At 38.8% G+C, this 22,964-nt stretch overlaps 1 protein-coding gene and 1 pseudogene across 2 annotated transcripts in view; both read right to left on the reverse strand.

Annotated features, from left to right (window-relative positions):
- CDH20 (cadherin 20) overlaps positions 1-22,964 on the reverse strand; it is a 495,759-nt gene that overhangs the window by 390,182 nt on the left and 82,613 nt on the right. The window lies entirely within an intron of this gene.
- On the reverse strand, positions 19,556-19,674 carry LOC148524845 (5S ribosomal RNA; annotated as a pseudogene).

The following is a 22,964-nucleotide window of genomic DNA, read 5'->3' on the forward strand; positions in this document are numbered from 1 at the left end:
GGATGTGGATACATTGCTTTTACTACATTCATTATCGCTGGCACAGCTTTTTTTCTTTTCTAGTTCAATGTATCTGTGACATATTGTTGTACAGTACAAGTCAATAAAACTGACAAACTAGTTAGGACCTGCACTAAAGTACAAGGGTTGGGGACTCACTGCTTCTTGACAGGCAAGTGGAGGTGAGTCATTGAAAAGAGAAGCCAGATCAGCACTCATGGAACATATACCCATCAAAGGGCAAGCATACAGAGACAGAAGGGTATACATACTAAGCCTTAAGGGTCTAGATTTAGACACCTGTCATTCGTCCCTAGTCGCTATTACAGTGTCTGGAAGCCAGTGGTTGGCATTTAGACTGTCGGCTTCCGGACTACATCCCATTCAAATAGACCCCTCTTCATAAACCAGGATGGGTGCAGGAACAAACATGTGAAGATTACGAATGCTCCAATAGTCAAGCTCCAAAAATACAAATTTTTTTCGAAGCTTGAGGAATTTAGGTCCTGAAAGGTAAGCATGAGATATCAGTGACAATTCCTGCATTACCTTTATAATGAACAGCTCCGATCCTTAAATTCAACAAAAGTAGGTTAAAATGGAAATTTTCACCTGCTTTTGTAGAAATTAAGTGATGATGAATGGACCCCCTGGAGATAAAGTGCATATAGATAAAGGGCCTGATTCAGACCCGCTCGCGAGCGCTGAGCGCTCGCAAGCGGGTCGATGGTGCCCTAGTGCGCATGCGCACGATGGAAGGAGCTCCGTCGTGCGCATGCGAGAGACCCACATAGCGCCGGCCAAGCCGTCGCTATGAGTCTCGCACCAAAGGGGGCATGCTGTCGATGGTGAGTGACAGCACGCCCCCTTTGGTGGGCGTGCCGGGGGCATTGCTGCCCAGATGGAGGCGTTCCCATGGGAATGCCTACCATCTGGGGCCGGCTCCACTGGAATCAATAGTGATGTCAGTGGGAGTGCTTTTGCACTCCTGGGCTTGCGGCAGCGAGACCCTACTGCAGTGTCTCATCGCAAGCCCGATGGTTGCGATGGTCTTGACCATCGCGACCATCTTTTTGGCTGCTCGCATAAGCTGTGGGTGGCCACCCACAGCTATGCGAGCGGCCAGGAGGCCGCTCCAATCTTAGGTAGGAGGGCCCTGATTCAGAGCGAGCGCTCTTGTCAGAGCGTCCGGCTCTGAATCAGGCCCAAAGTTCCAACAAATCAGCTCCTAACTGTCATTTTTCAAACACAGCCTCTATTGTGACAGTTAGGAGCTGTTTGGCTGGTACTTTATCTCCAGCCACTTTATCTCTCTCCAAGGCATATTAACATAAACTAGGGGGCATATTTATCAATATTTTTTTCCTAAAATAAAGAGAAAATGGATGTTTTCATACCCTTTTCACATTATTATAGTATTACTTAAATGTTTTTTAAAAATCTCCTCCATGCCCTTGAATTTGCATAGTTTCAGAATGCTGATTTTATTTCCCATACCTATAATAGGAAATGTGATCTGTTCAAATTTACTATAGTCAAATTGTTAAATAATACCAAAGGGAGCCTCTAAACTAACTCCATCTTCCTTCCATTCAGTATATGCAAGCTGTGTACTGTGCCCGGCAGAAAGGGAGTGATCTGTTCCCTCCCCCTTTCTCCCCCTCTCTCCTGCCATGGGTGCACAACACAGCCAGAGTCCTCCTATCTGTTGTCCTGGGTCTTACTCGGAGGTCCGTGCTGCATCAGTCCCCCAGGACAGTTGTTACTGTTTATTTTTTCACTTTTTATTGACTATTTTTATACTACAAGGAAATAGGAGGAGGACACATCAGTCACTAATGATATTTTAGGTTCTGTACTTTGTGATTGTGCAGGAGGCTCCAGCAGCAGGGACTGTCTTACTGCAGCTTTTGGCATTACCATCGCAGTATGGTTGCAGTCTGAGAATATCAGGAATCTGCACGTGCACAGCGCCCATTCTGCAAGTGTGGTTATACTATCAAATTGTTGCGATGCAATGGCTAGTTGCCATCACATCTCATGATTTGATGTCTGAAGCCCGGCAACCATTCGATGCCTGGGGAAAATGGCACTCTTGCCAGTATAATCCTGCTGTCAGTCACCTTATCTCTCTGTGAACTCTCCTTACAAATGTGCAACAACAACAACAGATCTTCTATCTCTGCAGCCAGTTTTGGTGGATCTGAGTATAGATCATACATGCTCTCCACTCACCTAGTAATTACACTCCCAACTGTATTTTATTTAAATTCAGAGAATGTTTGTTCCAAAATATTGCAATAATTGAATGTACATGTATGATTTTTAAATGATGTGGTTACATACCTCGGGCACCAGAGATAATTAAGTGTAGTGGATTAAAGCTTATTTTATTTAGGCTTTAATCCACAATGTAGGTATGGATGATGAAGAAAGTACAGAACTCAGGATAACTGCTGGGATTTGCTTGTTTATTAAGCATACTGCACAATGTTTCAGTCAGCATACTGTAAGTCCTTTTTCAAGTCCATAATGGTCCCTTTATGGGTCTGCACTCCTAGTGGAGTTGCATATGGCATGTATTGCAGTTCAGCTCCCTGTTGCCATCTAAAACATTTTGTCAATACAACTTCAACAAGAGGATAACAAAGATAATCTGGTGGCAACAAGTAGCTGGACTGTGAATAGACTGTATTCACCAATGATAATGACATACAGCACAGTGCATGTAAAGTGGAAGCAAACAGGGCAAGTGTGTCATGACTGGCTCAAGAGGATCTCCTACTGAGGTTGGGGTTGTGGAAGGAGTCGGAGGCGAGGGGCCTGGATGTATGACCTCCTCATCCACAAGTACCAGGAGAGTGTACTTCTAAAAGAAGCCCATGCAAGGATTCTGTACTTGGATGCTGTACTGAGTATGTGGGCAAGGTATCAGATGCACTGCTGGCACAGGAGAGTGACACTGTAGTTGTACTCAGGGGATATACAGAGTATGCGGGCAAGGTATCCAGAGAGACACACCGCTGGCACAGGAAAGGGACACTGTGGTGGTACTACTCGGATGATGAACAGAGTACACTGGCAAGGTATCCAGGTGCACCGCTGGCACAGGAGAGTGACACTGTGGTTGTACTCGGAGGATGGACATAGTATGCAGGCAAGGTATCAGACACACTGCTGGCACAGGAGAGTAACTAGAGATGACTTGAGAGCAGAACAGCAAGGGAACCTGGAACAAAGTTACGGCAAGCAAACACTAGTAGTAACAATGCTATACAGGCAACTTCCTGTTGTCCAGAGCCCAGTAATATACCCCAAGGTAGCAGTCCATTGGAGGGCAGCGGTAGCTGACAATGACCATGCTTCCATTGGATGGAGGGTCAGTCAGGTGATGACGACTATCATGGCTGCACCCATGACGGCAACCTCGGTAACCAAGTCACAGAGTAGCAGGTGGGTGTCAATTTGCTCCTAAGGAATAATCCTCAGTGCGTCACTCGTCGCCGCACCTGACGTCTGACTGCTCGAGAAGTCAGGGGAAGTCAGCGCTGTGGTGAGTAATGGCCGATCCTAGGCCAAAACCTGACAAAGTTATATCAATGCTCGATGTACAATATTAGTCAAAAACATTTGCTTATGTTCATTTGGAATTATAACATTTCCATGTGTATACTGTATACAGGTTGAGTCTCCCTTATCCAAATATTCCAAAATACGGAATATTCCGAAATACGGAATAATTTTGGCATGACTGAGATAATGAAACCTTTGATTTTTGATGGCTCAATGTACACAAACTTTGTCTAAGGCACAAATTATTAAAAATATTGTATAAAGTAACCTATAGGCTGTGTATAGGGTGTATATGAAACATAAAGGAATTTTATGTAAGTACACAAACTTTGTTTGAGCCACAAAATTATTGAAAATATTGTATAAAATTACCTGCAGGCTGTGTGTATAAGGTGTATATAACACATAAATGCATTCTGTGTGTATATTTGGGACCCATTACCAAGATATTTCTTTATGATATGCAAATATTCCAAAATACGGAATATTCCATTATCCAAAATAGCCCCCGGTCCCAACCATTTTGGATATCGGAGACTCAAGCTGTATTGTAATTTGGATAGACTTTCAAGGGAACTTTTAATTATTCCTACAATATTATTATCATAAATCATAAATCAGCTTGTAAGCCTGATTTATATTATGGATATATAATATATATATATATATATATATATATATATATATATATATATAATGAAATGTTTCCTACGGAAAGGCGCAAATAATTCAATTCATGTTTAATTATTAGATATCATAGAAAAATGGTGCACATTTAGTGTGTGATCTAAAGATTTAGATGTCCCCAAAGATCAACGGGTTGAAATACATAATCACCATTTCCTATATGTTTTTACATCACTGGCACCATTCTGACTGCAAATCGACTCTTTTACAATGCAGCATCACTTAACTGTCATATCTACATACAAAAGCTGTAAAGATCAGTCAGTTTATTAAGTTATTCTTATTAAAATTGAAGGCCATGCAAAGTGCTGAAATGGTTGAGAAAGATGTACTGTAAATGTAAAGCCCTCAGTGGTGTTAGCCTACTTCAGCCTACACAAATCAAAGTTTTCTGTTTGGGCAAGTTTGCCATCAATTTTTAGCTTCTAATTTCCATTGGTTTTGAATTGAACATCAAGTGCAGCAAAGGACGCATACACTACAAAAGCAAATATATTGCATTTCCCTGCATTGTGGGGGATTTGCTGCATTCTTCAACATACAGTACTTAGCCATTTTGTTTGTGATGTGGCACTGTATAAGGCTTTTAAGGGAAATGTAGCAAACCTTCTAAAGAGGACAGCTGGAGGTGTTGCCTAGCGCAACTAATCAAATTATAGCTGCAATTTTATATAACATATAGGATAGATAAATGATATCCAGAATCTGATTGGTTTGCTATGGGCAACACCTCTACTTGTCCTACTTAGAAGGTTTGATACATCTGCCGCTTTAGCTATCTTTATCTGTGGTTCCAGAAGCTGTTTGGTTAAAACTTTTCCCAAAGTATGTCTTCAGAGCCATATTTTATTGGATGAACACTTTAATTAATAGTACAAACATAAAATGTAAAATATAAATAATTAATCATTTATATTCTAAGACAAATTAAAATTGCTTATTAGTTAATAAGAGATAAATCGCTGTGGTAGCCTTTGCCATTCTTCTGTTATTCTTGTGTTATGTCTTCTTTTCACTTGTCCCACTATGATTTATATGCCCCTTATCTTTTGTCTACCTTTTTACTGTCTACCCTTTTCTTTTTTCCCCTGCAAGATTGACAGTTGCTCTTAGCTTGTTTAACTTTTTTAAGGTCTACCCTAGGGACAAGAATGGACACAGAGGTTTGGGCTCAAAATATAACATAGTAGAAAAGAGGGGTTTTACATAAAAATAAACATGTAATTAAAAATGAAAAAATTAGTAAAGCCTTTCTTATTGCACTATCATTTGAAGATAATTTAAATTGTATTTTCTATTGTATTAAATAGTAAACTTTAAAAAAGAAAGAAAGAAAGAGAGAAAGAAAGAAAGAAAGAAAGAAAGAAAGAAAGAAAGAAAGAAAGAAAGAAAGAAAGAAAGAAAGAAAGAAAGAAAAAAAAATGGATTTGTTCATTTACAATGTTTTCTCTATTTTTTTTTAGATTTATTGCCCTTTCATCTTTAGTTGATATTTTTTATGGTTTTGATGTTTAGCATCACAGGCTCATGCTAATATAACTCACTCTATGCATTTAACTTAGTATCTTTTACATTTCTTTTGAATTTATCCTGTACCTTACATTTCAAATGATAAAAATACTATCATTTTAATAGAGCAAAAATGTTATTTCTGTAATGAATGTGGAATCATTCTTATTAGATATTCCACAAACAGGAAATTATTCTATTTGAGCAATGGTATAATTTTCCCAAAATGTATTATTAATTCAATGTTATTGTTAGTGACATAAAAATGGTATTTAATGAAAGAAATGGGCAATTTTCTAATGAGTTGACTGTTTTTTTACAGCCAATATATAAAAATGTATTTATATATATTATTCTTAAATAGCAAAATGTAATTATGCCATGCAATGAGAAAAAAAGTAATCAGGTGCTCATCTTAAAAATCAGTATCTCTGCTCATTTTGATTTAGAACAAAACATTTAATATGCTACACAGCTAAATTGCTTATGTTTGAACACTTGCCTATTATACAAATATCCATAACACTTGCATCAGATAAGTATACCTAAAATTAATTTATATATACAGGAAAGTAGCAATACTGTATGGATTAATTTACTAAGTAAGAAATGAGCATTCATGACAAAGCATAATTGTTTATAAATCAATAAAACGGAACGCTTGTACAAATATGTTATCAATTTGTAAATGCAAAACCTGTGGAAAAATTATGTTAGTTAATAGCAATGTTTAAAGCTCTTTTGATACAATTTAAAATGCCCATACAAATTGAAAAGGAGGGTTCCGATGTAATTCCAGATGTGCGTCGATTAATGTAGACAGATTGGGTACTCTATCTATCTTTGCCGATTACTGCCTACTTTTAGACTTCTGTCCTGCACTCCGTCTGGCTGATCCCCTGTGTCAGTGTGCATCTTGTTTGTCCGTTCAACAGCGCAATGCTATGACATCACTCTTAGTACAGTGTGTGCTAAACCAATGGTTTCAGGCTCCTGGCCTTTTGTCAAGGATAGCATTCCTTGTTTGAGGCCTCTAATTTATTGAAAACTTTAATTGATTCAATTAAAAACAGTAATTGATAAAATAGGCCCTTTACCTCTTTTTATAGTACAATGGTATTGCGTTTCAATTAATTAAATATATAGTGTTAAAAGTGTCTATTTAAACGAAATATATAGGCAATGTAAAAAAGTGTTAATAAAATATTGATGATTATCGGAATAGAAAATGTATTAGTTAATTATGGGGTATTAAAGAAAAGCATTTATCTCAATATCTATATTTAAACGTGCAGGTTGCAGGGTTTGCATAAAAAAGATCCATTTGTTTTGTTTTTTTCTCAGTTCCTGTGAGATATTTCCTCCTCTCCAGTTAGTAGAAACATTCTGAATCCCCATAAATATCAATTTTGTGGGGGTTTTTCATGACAGTCCAAAAACTGTTCAGATACACTTGGGTTTGTAAACCTTTACTGATGTTGAAAATATGCTCCGCAATTCTTGTTTTTAATTTCCTCGTCTGTCCAATATATTGGTATCCTCAAGAGCATTTGAGTAAACATATTGCTCCCTCTGAATCACATCTGATAGTATCTGAAATTTTGTAGCTTTTGTTTGTCACATTAGATTTGAATTCTGTTATAGGCTGTGTAATTTTTTTTTGGTGGTTTTGCCTCCTGGACAGTTCAAACAGAAAAAATTACCTTTACTTTTCGGTTGATGTTTTTGTTTATTTTCTATGTGACCATGACTTTTTACTAGTTCTTATTTTAAATTGTGTGCATTTTTATAGATGATCCAAAGTTTGTTCTGAATGTGTGGTTTCAATTGATTGTCCAACAGTAATATGTGCCAATGTTTATTCAATATGGATTCAATCACATGATGTTGATTGCTGAATTGAGTAATGAAAGCTGTGTTGAAATCTTCCTGTCTGTTCTTTTGTTTGTATTTGAGCAAATCTTTTCTTTCTGTAAGGGATATCCTCTCTATTTATTCTTGCAATTATTTCTCATCATATCCTTTCCTTAGGAATTTGTTCTTCATTTTTTCACTCTGTTGCAGAAATGTTTCATGCTGTGTACAGTTTCTTTTCAATCTGTTAAATTGACCACTTGGGATATTTTGAATCCACTTTGTATGATGATTGCTGGTATTTAACAAGGTGTTGTTTCTGCTGATTTCTTTTGTATGAGTTATGGTGTATAAGGTGTTATTAAATATGAAGATTTCTAGATCCAGGTATATTACTATATTTCTACTGGAAGTTGAAATTAATTCCAATCCATAGTTATTTCTATTTACATATTCACAGAATTATGTTAATATATGTTCAGGACCATCCCAGTTGAAAAATAGATTATCTATATACCTTTTCCAAAATATTATGTGTTGTTGGTGGGGGTTATTCTGCCAAATATTTTCCTTCTCCCACTTCGCCACAAATAGGTTCGCATAACTGGGTGCAAATGGCACACCCATTGCAGTTCCTTTGATTTGGTTGTAGTATTGTCCTTCATTCCAAAAATAGTTTTGTTGCAAGATGAATTGGATGCATTCCATGATTAAGTTAATTTGAGCATTATGTAGAGTAGAATGATTGGAAAGAAAAAATCTGGTGGCATCGCAGCCTAATTCATTAGCTATATAAGTGTATAATGAGGATACATCACTTGTGAAGAGGATATAACTGTCTTTTCATTGAATGTTTTTAAGATGTTGTAGAATGTTCAGAGTGTCTTTAAGGTAATTCTTTTGTTGTTGTACTCTGTTTTGCAAAAATTAATCTACATACTTTGAAATGTTTGAAAATAAATATCCTATTCCCAATGCTATTGGATGACCAGGGTGATTTACTGGGTCATTGTGCAGCTTTGGTAGTTGATAAAATGTTGGTTGATGTATAAGAAGTCGTATTCTTTTTTGGACAGTATTTCCATATGTAATCCCTCATCCAGTAGTTCTTTCAATTAACTCTTGTCAATTAATGTGGGGTCCCCTTTATAGGTTTATCTGTATCTGATAATAGATTCATAACCTCCACCTCATATTTGTCTTTATCCATGATGACGAGTCCTCCTCCTTTGTCTGCTGGTTTCAAAATAATGGAGTCATCTTCTTTTAGTTCCTTAAGTGCTATTTTTATTCTTTTGTCAAGTTAAATTTCTTTTTATCTTTGCTGGTTAATTTTCTGATGTCATTTTCTACAAGTTTTTGGAAAGTTTCAATGTGGGGACCTTTCATATGTGAAGGGAAGAATGTGGAAGTAGGTTTGAAGTTGCTATCTGAGCTCTGCATAGTTAGAGATCCATTTGATTTCAGACTAGGCTCTTGCACCAAGGATAGGACTGGCAAAAGTGAAAGCTGATAGTGATTAAGGTTATTTGATAAGCAAAATTGGAGCAGGGTGGATGGGATAGTGCGACTACATAGATGAGTACAGCTCAGCATATGGGAGAATATATGTATTTAGTTCCTTGCTTGTAGTGCATGTCCAATAGCGGCTGGCTTGGATGCAATTCTGGCTCCATTATATGTTAGGCTACATTTCTAGGAGCCTTGAACATTTTATTATTAGACCAATTACTTGCAAACAGGCACTAGTGTGACACAAACATGTGAGACAGTGCTGGAACACATGACATTATTTCCTTTATGGTTGTGTCCCAGCTTTTATCGACACACATAGACATTAGCACTGCAATTTGGCATTGATTGTACATGAACAATGTTTCCTTAATAGGATATTTAGTTCTGGTCACACATGGACAGATCAGGGCATTTTATAAAGCAGGTAAGATATCTGCAGTAACGTGTCCGATGCTGCATAATATTATACTGGACTACATGGGATGAGCATACTTGGATTGGTTTCTAATTGACCAGTCATCCAAAGCTTCTTTACCTTGGCACTATTAAAATCTGAATCTTAGTGGCGGTAACTGGCAAATAGATACACGATACTAAATTCAAGGGCATGACCTTAGCTCCACAGATTATTATTCACAGATAAGAAAATATTGAAAACTATAATAGAAAAATCTAATTATATTATTATTACACTAAGGGGCATATTCAGTTAGACGCGAAAAGTCAGCTGAGTTTCACGAGCCGTACTTTTCGCCGACTTCGCGTGTTTAGTAGGTGAAACCTTTTCATATGCGGTCCCACTATTCGCCCTATTCAATTCTAAAGATGCGAAAACGGAACCCCGCAAAACGCAAACAGGCAATAAGTTCTGGCAGATTTGAGGAAATCAACCTGGCACCCCCCAAAAGGTGCAATAACATTGGGAATCAATGTAGATGCCCCAGAATGGTGTATTTAAATGCTCCCAATAGCTGCTAATTAGCGTCTTTGCACAAGTGGTGAAGAATAGCATTTAGCAGTTCTTTTTGGTGAAAATAACTAGTCCCAGCAAATTTGGGGTACATGAAATTGGGTGCAAGCATGGTTAAAAAAACGCAAAAATGCAGTTTTAAAAAATGTGAATAATGCATCTCCAGCAAGCACCAGCAATCCAAAAAACACCTCCCCCATACTTGCAGTCATCTCATAAGCTTATTTCGCTAGTTTTTAAGTTTGTACCCCAACTTTTTTTGCCCCCTTTTTAAATGTCATTTTTTGGGGTATTTTTCAGATTTTTTTTGACACAGTTAACTTTTGGGGACCTGTCCCAAGGGTGCAGGGTGGTTTCCCCACCTTTGCACCCCCAAACCGCAATTTTGCACTTTTTTGTCTATGCCAATGCATTGACTTTCCGCAAAGGCAGAAAGTCTTTGGAATTGAATGTGGGATAAGTTTTTTGCCTAATTGAACATGCCCCTATATATAAAGACACATAAACATGCAATAGTTGAAAAAGTCAAATGCATTTGCATCTGGGAAATGGGTTGTGGTCCTACATTTTTGTTAATTTGTAAATGCCCTCCACAGAGTTACGAAATCAGCTAATTGTGATCTTTAAAAAAGCAAACAACAAACAAAATCATATGTAATTCCTGTTCATCTGAGCTACTGTATAACATGAGAAGCCTAATTGGAAACATGAGTTGAGCACATATCACCACCAAAATAACTAATTTGATAGCAATCTATTTATACGGAGAAATGTAATACTGTAGCTTGCAAGATGTAGGCTGGTTTTACCTTTTAAACTTTTGCCGCTTTAACAAATTAGGCAGGCTTGCTGGAATAACTCCAATGCTTGCATCTCACAGGTTATTACATGTTCCCCATATATATATTGTGTATTTTTCTCCACTCCAGCTTTATCATAAGGGAGAAGAGTTATATTCTTAAATATTGCATCAGCAAATTATAACATCTGCACTTATTCCTAATAAGCTTAAGGCAGTGCTGTATGGAGAATAGACAATATAAAGCTTCAGTTTTTGAACAGTCAGTGCCACAGATTTAAGTTAAGCAATTTAGAAATTATTTGTTTAAATATGAAAATTGTCAGATCGGTATGTTCCAGACATATCAATATTAAGAAAATATGTTTTTGAGATTAGTGTGAAGATTTAAAGTTCAAAATATAAATGCATGTACATAGTAGGTTAAATCAAATTTATGTCTGAGTTTTGCCATATACACCTGCTTAATTGGGAGCATTTTGCGGATCCCCAACTGATGGCCATGCTTCACAATTTCCATATAAATATATCTGCCAAATAATGAGAATGAGGCAGTATAAAATAAACCAATTTTTAAGAAAAAAACATGTGGCCAAAAATCTTGTTTAAAAATAAAATAATGAATTACATACTAAGGGGCTAAGGGGCCTATTTACTAAGCAGTGTTAGTAGACAGATTGAAAAGTGATAAAGTGACAGCCAATCAGCTCCCAACTGTCAATTTTCAAACACAGCCTGTGAGATGACAGTTGGGAGCTGATTGGCTGGCACCTTATCACTTTTCACTCTGTCCCTTAACACTGATTAGTAAATAGATCCCTAATTCAGTTCAGCACAGTTTGTCGCCAAGAGTAACAGTGCAGACATCTGCCATATACTGTACTCTTAACAATGCTAGATTTTCTGAGCACCTATATTAGGTACAAGGAGAAAATATGTGATGTACCATTACAGAATGGCACATTTCACCCATTGCATTTAATAGAATTGCCCCATAATAAATATTTTAAAAAATTTGTTAAAATGCTGTAAAACAACACTAGTGTGTTTTCCCATAAAACATGACACATAGTTATATCTTATGAGGATATTTGGTGTAGCACTGTAGTGGACCTAGATGGATGCACTTACAGTATATGGAACTGTAAAGTATGGTCAGAAAAATGAAAAAAATCAGTCAGGATCTACAATCAGTGAGCATATAAATGCTATAATTAATAAGCAAATTAGCAAAATGATGATAAATATATAATTCATTCAAAATTAAAATAAATCAAATGTATACTCACAATGATTAATTGAGGAAAGATTAATATACATTGGGAAAAAAAACATCCTGAGGATAATTTCCTGAGTAAGACCCCTAAACATAACTTGACTTACAGTATTGTAGTGAAAAAGTATTACCAGCACAATGTAGCAGGATAGGTCTGCACTATATATGTCCTGAGCACAATAAGAATTTAGAGTGATATAACTTGTAATTAAAATGTATCAATCCTGAAAAAGTGGATTAGATAGTGTGAACAAAGTATGTACTAAAAATTCATTGCTGCCCCTAGATTGTAAGCTCCTAGGAGCAGGATCCTCTTCCCTACTGTCTCAAAGCCCTCTTCTCTAGCACTTCAATGACAGCCTTCAACTTCCCAGCTGTATTGTGTATGGAGACTTGTGTTGTTACTTGTGATCCGTTTATATTTTGGTTACTGTATGGTAATGTAATGTTCTGTGTACCCTGTACTGTCCAACTGTTGACGTATATGCGGCACTGCGGACCACTTGTGGTGCCCTATAAATAAAATGTAATAATAATAATAATGCCCAATGATCTGAGGATCAACCACCCCTAGACTATTCTCTGTAACTGTGGTGGCATTGGATGCGGGGTAAATTGTGTAAAATATTAAAAAAACATTGTTCTTTAGAGTGGGACAACAGGTCCTAGCAAGCCTGCCCCAGCATGTGGGTAATTGTGGAACAACTAGCATCTGTAATCCCAACCCACTGTCACCTGTAGTCCCACTGTAAAAAAAATATAAAAAAATGACAGGACATGGATACAGAATTATGAAGTCCTTTATTAAAAAAAATAAAAACCTTTACTCACAAACCCATGGAGAGGATCCTCCTGGGTTCCTGCAGACGTCCATAGTTTTCATAAAACAAAGAACGCCATCCCATTCCAAGCCAGTGTGTAACGTGGAATGACAAGGTCACTGGTGGCCCTTCAGAACAGCTGATTGGATGAGAGAGCATGGGAATGGCTCTCTCAGCCAATCAGCGTTCCATTTACACTAATGGGAATGACCGCCATTGATCTTGTCATTCCACATTATACACTGTACCCTGGTCAGTGCTTGGATTGGGGTAACGTTTTTTGTTTTATGAAGACCATGTACCAGACGGGATGTAGTCAGCATGCCTTCACACGGCTCCAGAATACCGACCGTCGGCATGCCTAAAGTAAGTATTCTGGGTTAGAGGGGGAGATTAGGGGTTAGGTTTAGGCACTAGAGGAAGGGTTAGGGTTAGGAGCTAAGGGGGGAAGGTTAGGGTTAGGCAACAGGGAGGGTCAGGCACTAGGGGGGAGGTTAGGGTTAAGCACCAAAGAGGGTTAGTGTAGAGAGAGGGTGAGGGTCAGCATACTGACAAACAAGTGTCAGTATATTAACCCTGTTGGGAACCCGGCGTCAGGATTCTGACCTTGGGATCCCGACTGTCGACATTACATACTCATCTCAAACCAGACAGAGCTAAGATTTCTATAGCTAGTTATGCTATTTGTTGGGATGGGGAACAACCAAAGCCTGTACAGCTCATACTGATCTGTGCAGTTCTTCGGACAAACCTGCTGCTCACAGGCCAATCTCTTTAATACTTCTATTCAGATGTGATTTTGGTGTGATTTTGATTATTTTTAAAAACACAATTCTTAGTAAATCTGTGAATTTTAATGTGGTCTATGTAAAGCATACAATGTTTTGATTGATAGTCTGGTGCCATCTAAAATCGCGTTTAGCATGCAATTTCCCATTGGTTCTGCCTTTAGTAAATCTTCGACTTGCAAAATCGGTGGAATATTGCAGAAAAGCATCAAATCGCTTCAAATCAATTTTTGTAAATTTCCTCTTATAGTAAACAAATGTGCTTGCTTTCATGACTGACAGAGGGGGATGTTTTGCTTCTCTTTTCTATAATAGGACCAACAATAGTTTTGGGAATTACCTGGTTTGGAAAAGGTTCAATCAATAAATAGTGCATGATATTTAGTGGTCAGTGACAATCAACATAACTTGTAACCTGTGTTTTAATGCTATAAAATCTATTAATTCCCCATAAATTAAAATGTGCCAGGTACACTTGTCTGTGCTGTCTTTATAAATTAGTGAGGTAACATACCTTGGGATGCCACCTTGGCTGTAAATTAAAATGAATCCCTGGTAATATAATTTCACGTAACCCGTCTAATTAATCAATAGCCATGGTAGTATCCTTTGGAGTATTTACTTGCACCCCAGTATGATGGGTCTTATGAGACTTCACATCCTTTTTTTGTACTACCTATAAGGAAATATCAATAAATCCCATTTAATCACTGTCTTTCACTTACAATGTAGTCATGTAATTGCATGGCTACATTATAGCAGTGTGTTCTGCAAAATTACTATGTGGTATTGTCTTTAGGTCAACCATCCAGCTTTAGATAAGTCTCTCATCCATCAGGCTTTGTAAGTTAAAGCCAGCAAATATATAACCTTGCACATACATGTTTGAATAAAACCCGGAAAAGAAAGATGCACTCTTGGACAACTAATACAGGTTGAGTCTCCCATATCCAAATATTCTGAAATACGGAATATTCAGAAATACAGAATTTTTTTAGCATAACTGAGATAGTGAAACCTTGTGTTTTTTGATGGGTCAATGTACACAAACTTTATCTAAGGCACAAAATTATTAAAAATATAGTATAAAATTACCTTCAGGATTTGTTTATAAGGTGTATATGAAATATAAATGAATTTCATGTATGTACACAAACTTTGTTTGAGCCACAAAATTATTGAAAATATTGTATAAAATTACCTTCAGGCTGTGTGTATATAGCTCTATATAGGTGTATATAAAACATAAATACATTCTGTATTTAGATTTGGGTTCCATTCCCAAGATATCTCATTATGGTAATAAAATATTACAAAATACGGAATATTCCAATATCCAAAATACCCCTGGTCCCAAGCATTTTGGATATGGGAGACTCAACCTGTATTATAAAATAATTACTTTATTGAACACGGCCGATTTTTGCATTCTGCATATGCATATTCTGTACATCGCAGTGCGTGTGCGCAAACCAGCCACATAGACCAGACTACATAGACCCATCACAGAGTGATTGACAGAAAGTGCCATTTGTGGGAGGTGACGGGGCGTGGTCAGCAAAACGCAGATGTGAGTTTGAAAACCATTGCATAGACGAGTATAAATTATCCACTGCAATGCCTGACGCAGCTTGTGTACTCATAGCGTGCGATGAGGTTCGCAACTCCTGAGTAAGGTCAGAGCTTGTGCAAGTGAGCGTGAGGCTGCGATTGTCATCAATGTTACCGATGGTTTCGCAGTCTTGCTAAGGATTACTGATGTGTGTAAGGTAAGTGGGCATCCTTATGTTGTGCTGCGATGGCATAGCGATCGCAATGGATTAGCATACTATCGCAGTGAGACTGAGTGCATAATCTCTATTGCAATCGCAGCTGCAATCTGTAATGAATCAGGCCCACAGTACACAGTGACCACAGGGCCTGATTCAGACCCACTCGCAAGCGCTATGCACTCGCAAGCGGGTCGATGGTGGGGCATTGCGCATGTGCGGCATGCGCAAGCCCTGGAGCAAGTGAGAAATTCACTCGCTCTGGGGCTCGCTACAAACGGGGCAGCTGTTGATGTTGATTGACAGCTCACCTCGTTTTGTAGGCGGGGAGGGACTTTTGTCCAGGAATGATGATGTTCGTCCATGTAAGATGACGTTTTGCCTCTTTCTGAGTTCCGTTTTTTTGGAGGGAAAAATCCGAACTCAACGTGCAAACTCGAACCTATCTGAGCCTGCACATCCCTAGTTAAAAGTACTGTGCATGCATTTGAGTCACACAGCGCATGCATCCCAATGATTACTGCAGGGAGATGCAGGAGGAATTTGTACAGAAGAGCTGAGGATTTCAGTGGGCAGTATTAGGATGTAACAGGGGGTGGTTAGGCAGATGTGGGGTGTTGCTGACAGGGGCTGCAGCTAAAGATGCAGTGGCACTGACACATGACACCATGTACAGATGGAGAAATTGCACCTGCTATAGGGCTGGTGCAAGCTTTGTTGATGCAACTGATGGTGCAATAATGGTGCATCTAAAGATGCAATGAGATGGGTTAGCGCCGTTGCAAGTGGGCATCTCAGTAAGTTTAGAATCAGTTGCGGCTTAGCATAAAGATGCAGGCATGGCTGCAATAGAATACACAGCAGCAGCTGCGTCTATTTCTGAATCAGTCCCTAACTTTGTTACTTTCGTTCTCGCTCCTTGAATTGTATGGCTGCTGCCCTGTAGCATTAGTGTAATGGATTATTTTTTCCATAGTCCAAACTACAGAATACCATTGTAAATGCAGCTCATTGTGACAGCATGAATTCTTTAATTGCTGACACACAATCTTCCCAATGATGCATTTCTGTGTCCCGGATTCTCTTTCACTCTTAACCAGGGCCGCAACTAGGGTAGTGTGATATGTGCCATGGCATAGGATGGCGCTGGGCAGGGGGCACTGTTTGGGCCTGTCAATTTTCTGTTTATAATTCTCACTTGTAGCGTCCTCTTCTTTTATCCCCGGCATCTCCTTGCCGTCCCATCATGGCCAACTCCCCCTCAATCTGGCCACCCCAAGCACCTTCAGTCACATATTTTATTTAACACATAGATTTCGAGATACCCAGGATTTCAACCTATCACCTTCTATATTTTAGTCCAACACCTTACACATGGAGATATCTGCCCCACAATTTCTGATGGCAGCCCTGAACACAGCAAATGATTCCTGATCCAGGTGTTAACAGCCAGGGCCGGATCTAGGGGTGTTCAACCAGTGCGGTCACACAGGGATGCCACCCTTAGAGGGCGCCACCCCTCCCCAACATCCCGATGTGTGTGGCATCCATTCAGTGACGGGAGAAGGGCTGGGGCAGCCCAGCTAGTGAGACTCCCCCTAGCCTGATGTTATTTGGAGGCGTGCCATGCAGGCACTCCTCCAAATAATGTCACATAGGGGTGTGGCCTATGGTAACTAGGTCACACCGCAATTTTTGTTCACGCATGACAAAGCCACGAGCGATGTCAGGGCGCACTTTCAGGAGCTGGCACAGGCTACTCCGAACCCTTGAGCCAGCCCTGTTGACAGCGCACATCAAGTACCCTTGTCGGTGAGTTCAACTGGCAGCGCAGAGTACATACTCGGATCTCCCTGCTGCTGATATTTGCTGTATATGCACTACAAATAGCACTCTTTCTATACCTTCAGTCAGTGATCTACACTGCTGGCTCCAGACTTGTGCACGGCTGTTCTGATGGACAAATCTTGCTGCAGGTTCAGGTTCACCAGTGCTCTCCTACATCTAGAGCTAGGGGCCTATTCAGCAATAGTGATGATGTTGGCCAAAATTTTATCGGGCAACATTGTCACAATTTTTTATCAATTATAAATATTTATGGAAGCTATGCAGCAATATTTCATGCAGGGACAGTGGTTGCAGTAACATGCTGTCCCTGCGATGTTACAGAAGGTATTGTACAATACCTTTTGTTACTGCTACTGCGCATGCTCAGTCATGCGCTTCCGAACAATCTCCATCCCAGCTTTGAGGTGACTGTGGAGGGGTAAGTGGATCTCCAGCCTTTCCAAAGTAATTGACATGTGTATACAAGCTTTATATTAGCCTGTATATATGTATATTTATGTGCTTTTATATTTAACATTTTTATATAAATGTTAAATATGATAGCACATAAATATACATGTATACAGGCTAATATAAAGCCAGTATGCACATGTCAATCAATTTCGGCAGGTTTAACAGGCTCTAGAGTGACTTACCTGTCCGCAGTCCCAGCAGAGCAGGGACGGCGAGTGGGCGGTGTTAAACGATGCTGCAGGGACTTATGGGAGAATTTCCCTCTGTCCCTGCAGTTTTCTGGGAATTTAATGTAATTTCTTCATATAACGCCATTCTGAGATGGCGTTATATAAAGCAATGATTTTTCGAGTAATTTAACGCTTTTTGCTTTGCTGAATAGTAAAGAGCATTAAAGCACTGTAGAGATCAATGGCCTGATCCCTACAGTTGGATGGGAATTCTTGGGAATTAATGGAGAAGATAATTGTGTTATCTTCTCCATTATCCCATTACTGAGTAATGAATTTACATAAAAAATGCAGAAATTATGACTTCCGCATTTTTTTATGGAAAAAAATCATTGCTGAATAGACCACCTAGTGAGTTACACTATGCAACATAATTATTGTGTAACATGTCCGCAGCCTTTGAATTCATACTGTATTTAACAGTGACACCTGGATAACAGTTGTACAACAGGATCGATACCCCTTCATCATCACATGGGACAAATTAGATTTCTCATGACCCTTCTCCATACATATGGCCATGCACCTTTTATGGGCGCGCATCTTATGTTCCTATTTGAAAACAGGGGGGGAGGGGAAATGCTTTTTATCGCCCAGGATGCCCAGGCCACCAAAAAGTCTAGTTACGGCTCTTTTCTTAATGCATACTTATTGTACCTGTAACAGGTAATCACAGCTCTACTGATGTGGCCGCATACATCTTACTTCCTTGCGCGTTAAACAGCCTTTCTATTTGCGCCATGCGTAACTCAGTAGTGCGGAGCATCTTTTCCTGTGACTTTTTACCTTCAAATGCACCTTATTTGGCATGCCTATATTCTATGTGCGGCTGCAAGTGTATCTGCATGCACAATGCTATGTTACAGTGTCATGCCGCTGACACTATAACGTGGCATGTTGCATGCAGGTACATGCAATGTACACTTACTACTGATGCTGGCATTTTATGTACTTATGTGTGTGTATAAGTCACTAATCTGGGTGAATGCCTCTCGCAACATATTGGTATGCTTAATCTCTGACCTTACAAAGTTGAGTGATTATGAACACAGAAAAAGAGAAAAAGAAGGACTCGTTGCTGCGGTACTCTTAAGGTAGATATCCACATTAAATGTAAAATATAACTATTAATAGATGTAGTTAAAATTTGAAAAACGCCCCTTTGTTGAGCAAAATTATGTAATATAAAAAGTAACTATGTACGTCTCCTAATGTCTGACATGGCAAAAATATTGTATGAAGGGTAAGTGATCCCCTACGCCGCCATATTAATGCTAGGATATCATATCAATAATGATACGTAGAAGGACAGGTACCCTAATAACCCTGATCATGTATGAGATAAAGAGAGCTTTACTGACTTTCCTGACCACTAGATGCGTGGAACTGCAATATGCAAATGCTGTGCTACATTAACACTCTGCTGTGTTACCAAACTGTCCCAATCCACCTCCTATGTTAATAACCTACAGCACCTGGTATTCCCAGGTGGTCTCCCATCCAAGTTCTGGCCAAGCCCATTACTGCATAGCTTCCAAGATTAGACAAGATTGGGCATATCCAGTATGGTATAGTTGTAGGTATGTCTGCCCAATTGGGGGAGTATGAATCCCCGGGTATACACAATGAAGAAGTGTTTATAGGACTAACGTGTGAGGAGTCCACTTTATAAACAATGCACAGTTTCAACAAAAGTACTGCATAGGCGTATTTTGTTTGTTCAGAAATAAATCATCACACATTTATTATAATGTATTGCATTCCAGCACAATCATGTGTATTTTAGGCTGGTTTCAAAAAATTGATCGTATCGTTGTAGGCTGTTTACACATCAACATGTTCATCTGACTCAAAACTTATTAGGTTGTTTACACATCAACATAATCATCTGACACAAACCCTACTTGGCTATGCAAATAGCACGTATCAACTGTGCCAAAAACAAACATCAAACAGGTTGTATATTAGACCAACACAATGCTGATCTGCACCCACTGTACAAAAATATTATGGGCACAGTGCCACCATGAATCTACTTCTCAAGCCTGTATATATAGGTCAGTACTTAATTGTGTCCGCTATGCAGAGAAGCGCTGTGCCACATTTAATCTGCTGAAAAAGCCTGCATGACAAAATACGTATTCAGTTACAACTGTTGCGCAAGGAGGACATAGGTAGTGTGCCTACTAGAAGGAACATTTTTACCATTAGATAATTGCCTCAATTGCGCAGAGAGCATGAATACAATGATTCTAGCAGGGATATACATATAACATTGCTACATGTCTTGCTGTTTTAGGCACAATGAACCAGGTGAGAAAAGATAACAGTAATAAAGACAAGCCCAAACATTTAATGTCATACAGCTATCTCACATCATGTATAAATATCTCTATTTCATTCATGCTGAATTCAGGACAGTCTGCCCTTCAGTAGATATAAGCAGCCAGCCCAATGTGTGCCAGTGGAGAGGAGAGAATATATTTCTCTGTACATAGAAGGTCAAATGAATTGTTTATGCAGAGTAAAAACACAAATATAAATTCACATTATATCATCCACTCAATGTGGAATTCAGTGTCTGCACTGACACTGAGGTCAGTCTGCAGGCATAAATACGATCACAGGGTTAGATCTTCTTGGAGTCCGGTCCGTGCAGTGACCGAACTTCCGGGGTAGGAGGACACGCGTTTTGCCAGATGGTGGCTTGTTCACCTGTCCATTGCCGCATCTTGTGTAAATGAGGTCTTTTAAACTAAATAAGTCTCTTCCTCTTTGCGATGTGGCTCTGACGCCATTGGACAAGCTGTGGGGTCTGTCTATGTCCCGTCTTCAAGCTGTGTGTTGGATCGCATCAAGATTGCCATCCAGCCTAATCCAATGAAATTACAGGGCGTGTAAAATCACCTGCTGCCCCATCAGTGAGGCTCTTCCTGATTGACATAATCTTCAGCAAGTGTTAGGGAAGTTAATCATTAAAACTATAACTTAGGTACTGCATCAAATAGTTGATTAGAAAGGAATATAACAAAGAATACTGACATGTTATAAATAATTTTATTAAAAAGGGGAAATTTTAAAGCAAATGCTCCAAATTCCATATTGTGATGAGGGAGTTAATTATGTATTTCATAATGTTGTGATAACGAGGGCTCGAATTGAATAAATCACCATAAGAAACTGACAGCTCAGTAAGTGAATCCTTAGAGCATGGCACATTGTGTGGATGAAGAGTTTTATACTACAGTGTGGGTTATCAGAGGAATATACAGTACACTGGGTAATATAACTAGGACATTAATTGCCCTCAATAAATCAAATGTTAAGTGGTAAGATACTGTGCTGGTTATGTACAGAATTCATTTAAATTCAAGTTCTGCACAGTTACTCAATACCCTACGCAAATTATTTGGGTTACCATATAATGTTAGTCATAGAAAAGTTAAAAATGGTTGTGGGTCTGAATGATTAATAGGGATTAAATTCTCCATATTTCTAGGGGAATTCCATAAAACTTGTGTTTTAACAGTGTAATCAGAGTATAATTTATACTGTAAAGCAAAGAAAAGTGTGCTATTGTTCATAAATCCAAATTAATTAAACCTCTGATGTTGTGTTTTTAATGAATGAATAAAATCTCTGTGTGTAAACATCCAAAAAAGTTATATGTGACCAGTAAAGTAAACTGAGTGGTAATCAAATGATAATAAGGTGGTCTCAAGTGTGCCGGTGTATTGTGAAAAGGAAGATGTAGGGATGGAGTGATATTACAAGAGTTATAAATGAAAGTGAAAGTATAATATAGTGGTCTAATGTGAATAGAACAGTAAAAAATCATTTGATCTGTGTTATGATAAAATTAAAATTAGATATTTTGAGCCAAATGAGTGAATGAGTGACCTTATTTGGAGCCATAAAAGGATTCTATAAGATGACCAAAGAATCATAACAGAAAACTTGATAGTGTAAAGTACAAAAGTGAGTTGTAGAAGATATCATCTTTGTGATGAATGGGCTATCAGTGAATTAGAGGTAGCCCTTAATGCCCAGCATACTGGTACTTGTGGTTCTCCAAGTACCAGCATGCAGGGGAGGCTTGCTGGGACCTCTAGTTCTCCTGTAAAAAACAATATTATTTAATCTATTTTTATATACAGTCAACCCGGTACCCACTGGCCAGAGGTACTGGGGATAGCCCTGGGCTATCAGCCCAGGCCTGGGGTACCCTGGAGAGGAGGAACCCCTTTTTTGGGGGGGGCCCCACCTCCCCAGGGATCCCGGGCTGGGCTGACTAATTGTCAGGTATAATGCTTTAGCCGGGTGAGACAGTGAAAGGGTACCCTGGCTGTGGCATTACACCACCACTAGAAAGAGTCTGGTGCTGGTTTTGGAAAATATAGGGGACCCATACATCTTTTGTCTCCACTATTTCGAAAACCAGGACTGGCCCACTGAGCCCAGTGTAGGTTGTGCAAAATATGGTGGACCCCTACATCTTTTGTCCCCCATATTTTCACAAGAAAGACTAGTTCACTTTACATCCTTTTTACACACAGAAGCATGCACAGAGCTTACTGATCTGTGCATGCATCTGTGTAATTCACACCTGCTCATGCTGAAATCGCCAGCATGAAGCAGGTCTATTATTTTGGGGATTTGAAGTTTGATTTTGAGTTTGTTTGGTGTTCCTTTTCAAATCAAATATTAGTAAATTAGGGATTTGTATGTTGGTCTTTGTTAAAGTATCAATGTTTTGCCGATGCTCAATTTTGAGTGGGATTTGAGTGGGATTTGGTTTTATGTTCAATTTGACATTTGATTTTGCCTTTAAAAAATCTCCAAAGGCAAAATCAAAGGAAAACCAAATGTAAA

The sequence above is a fragment of the Taudactylus pleione genome, unplaced genomic scaffold, assembly GCF_031769625.1.
Source record: "Taudactylus pleione unplaced genomic scaffold, aTauple2 ptg000116l, whole genome shotgun sequence".
Lineage (NCBI taxonomy): Eukaryota > Metazoa > Chordata > Amphibia > Anura > Myobatrachidae > Taudactylus > Taudactylus pleione.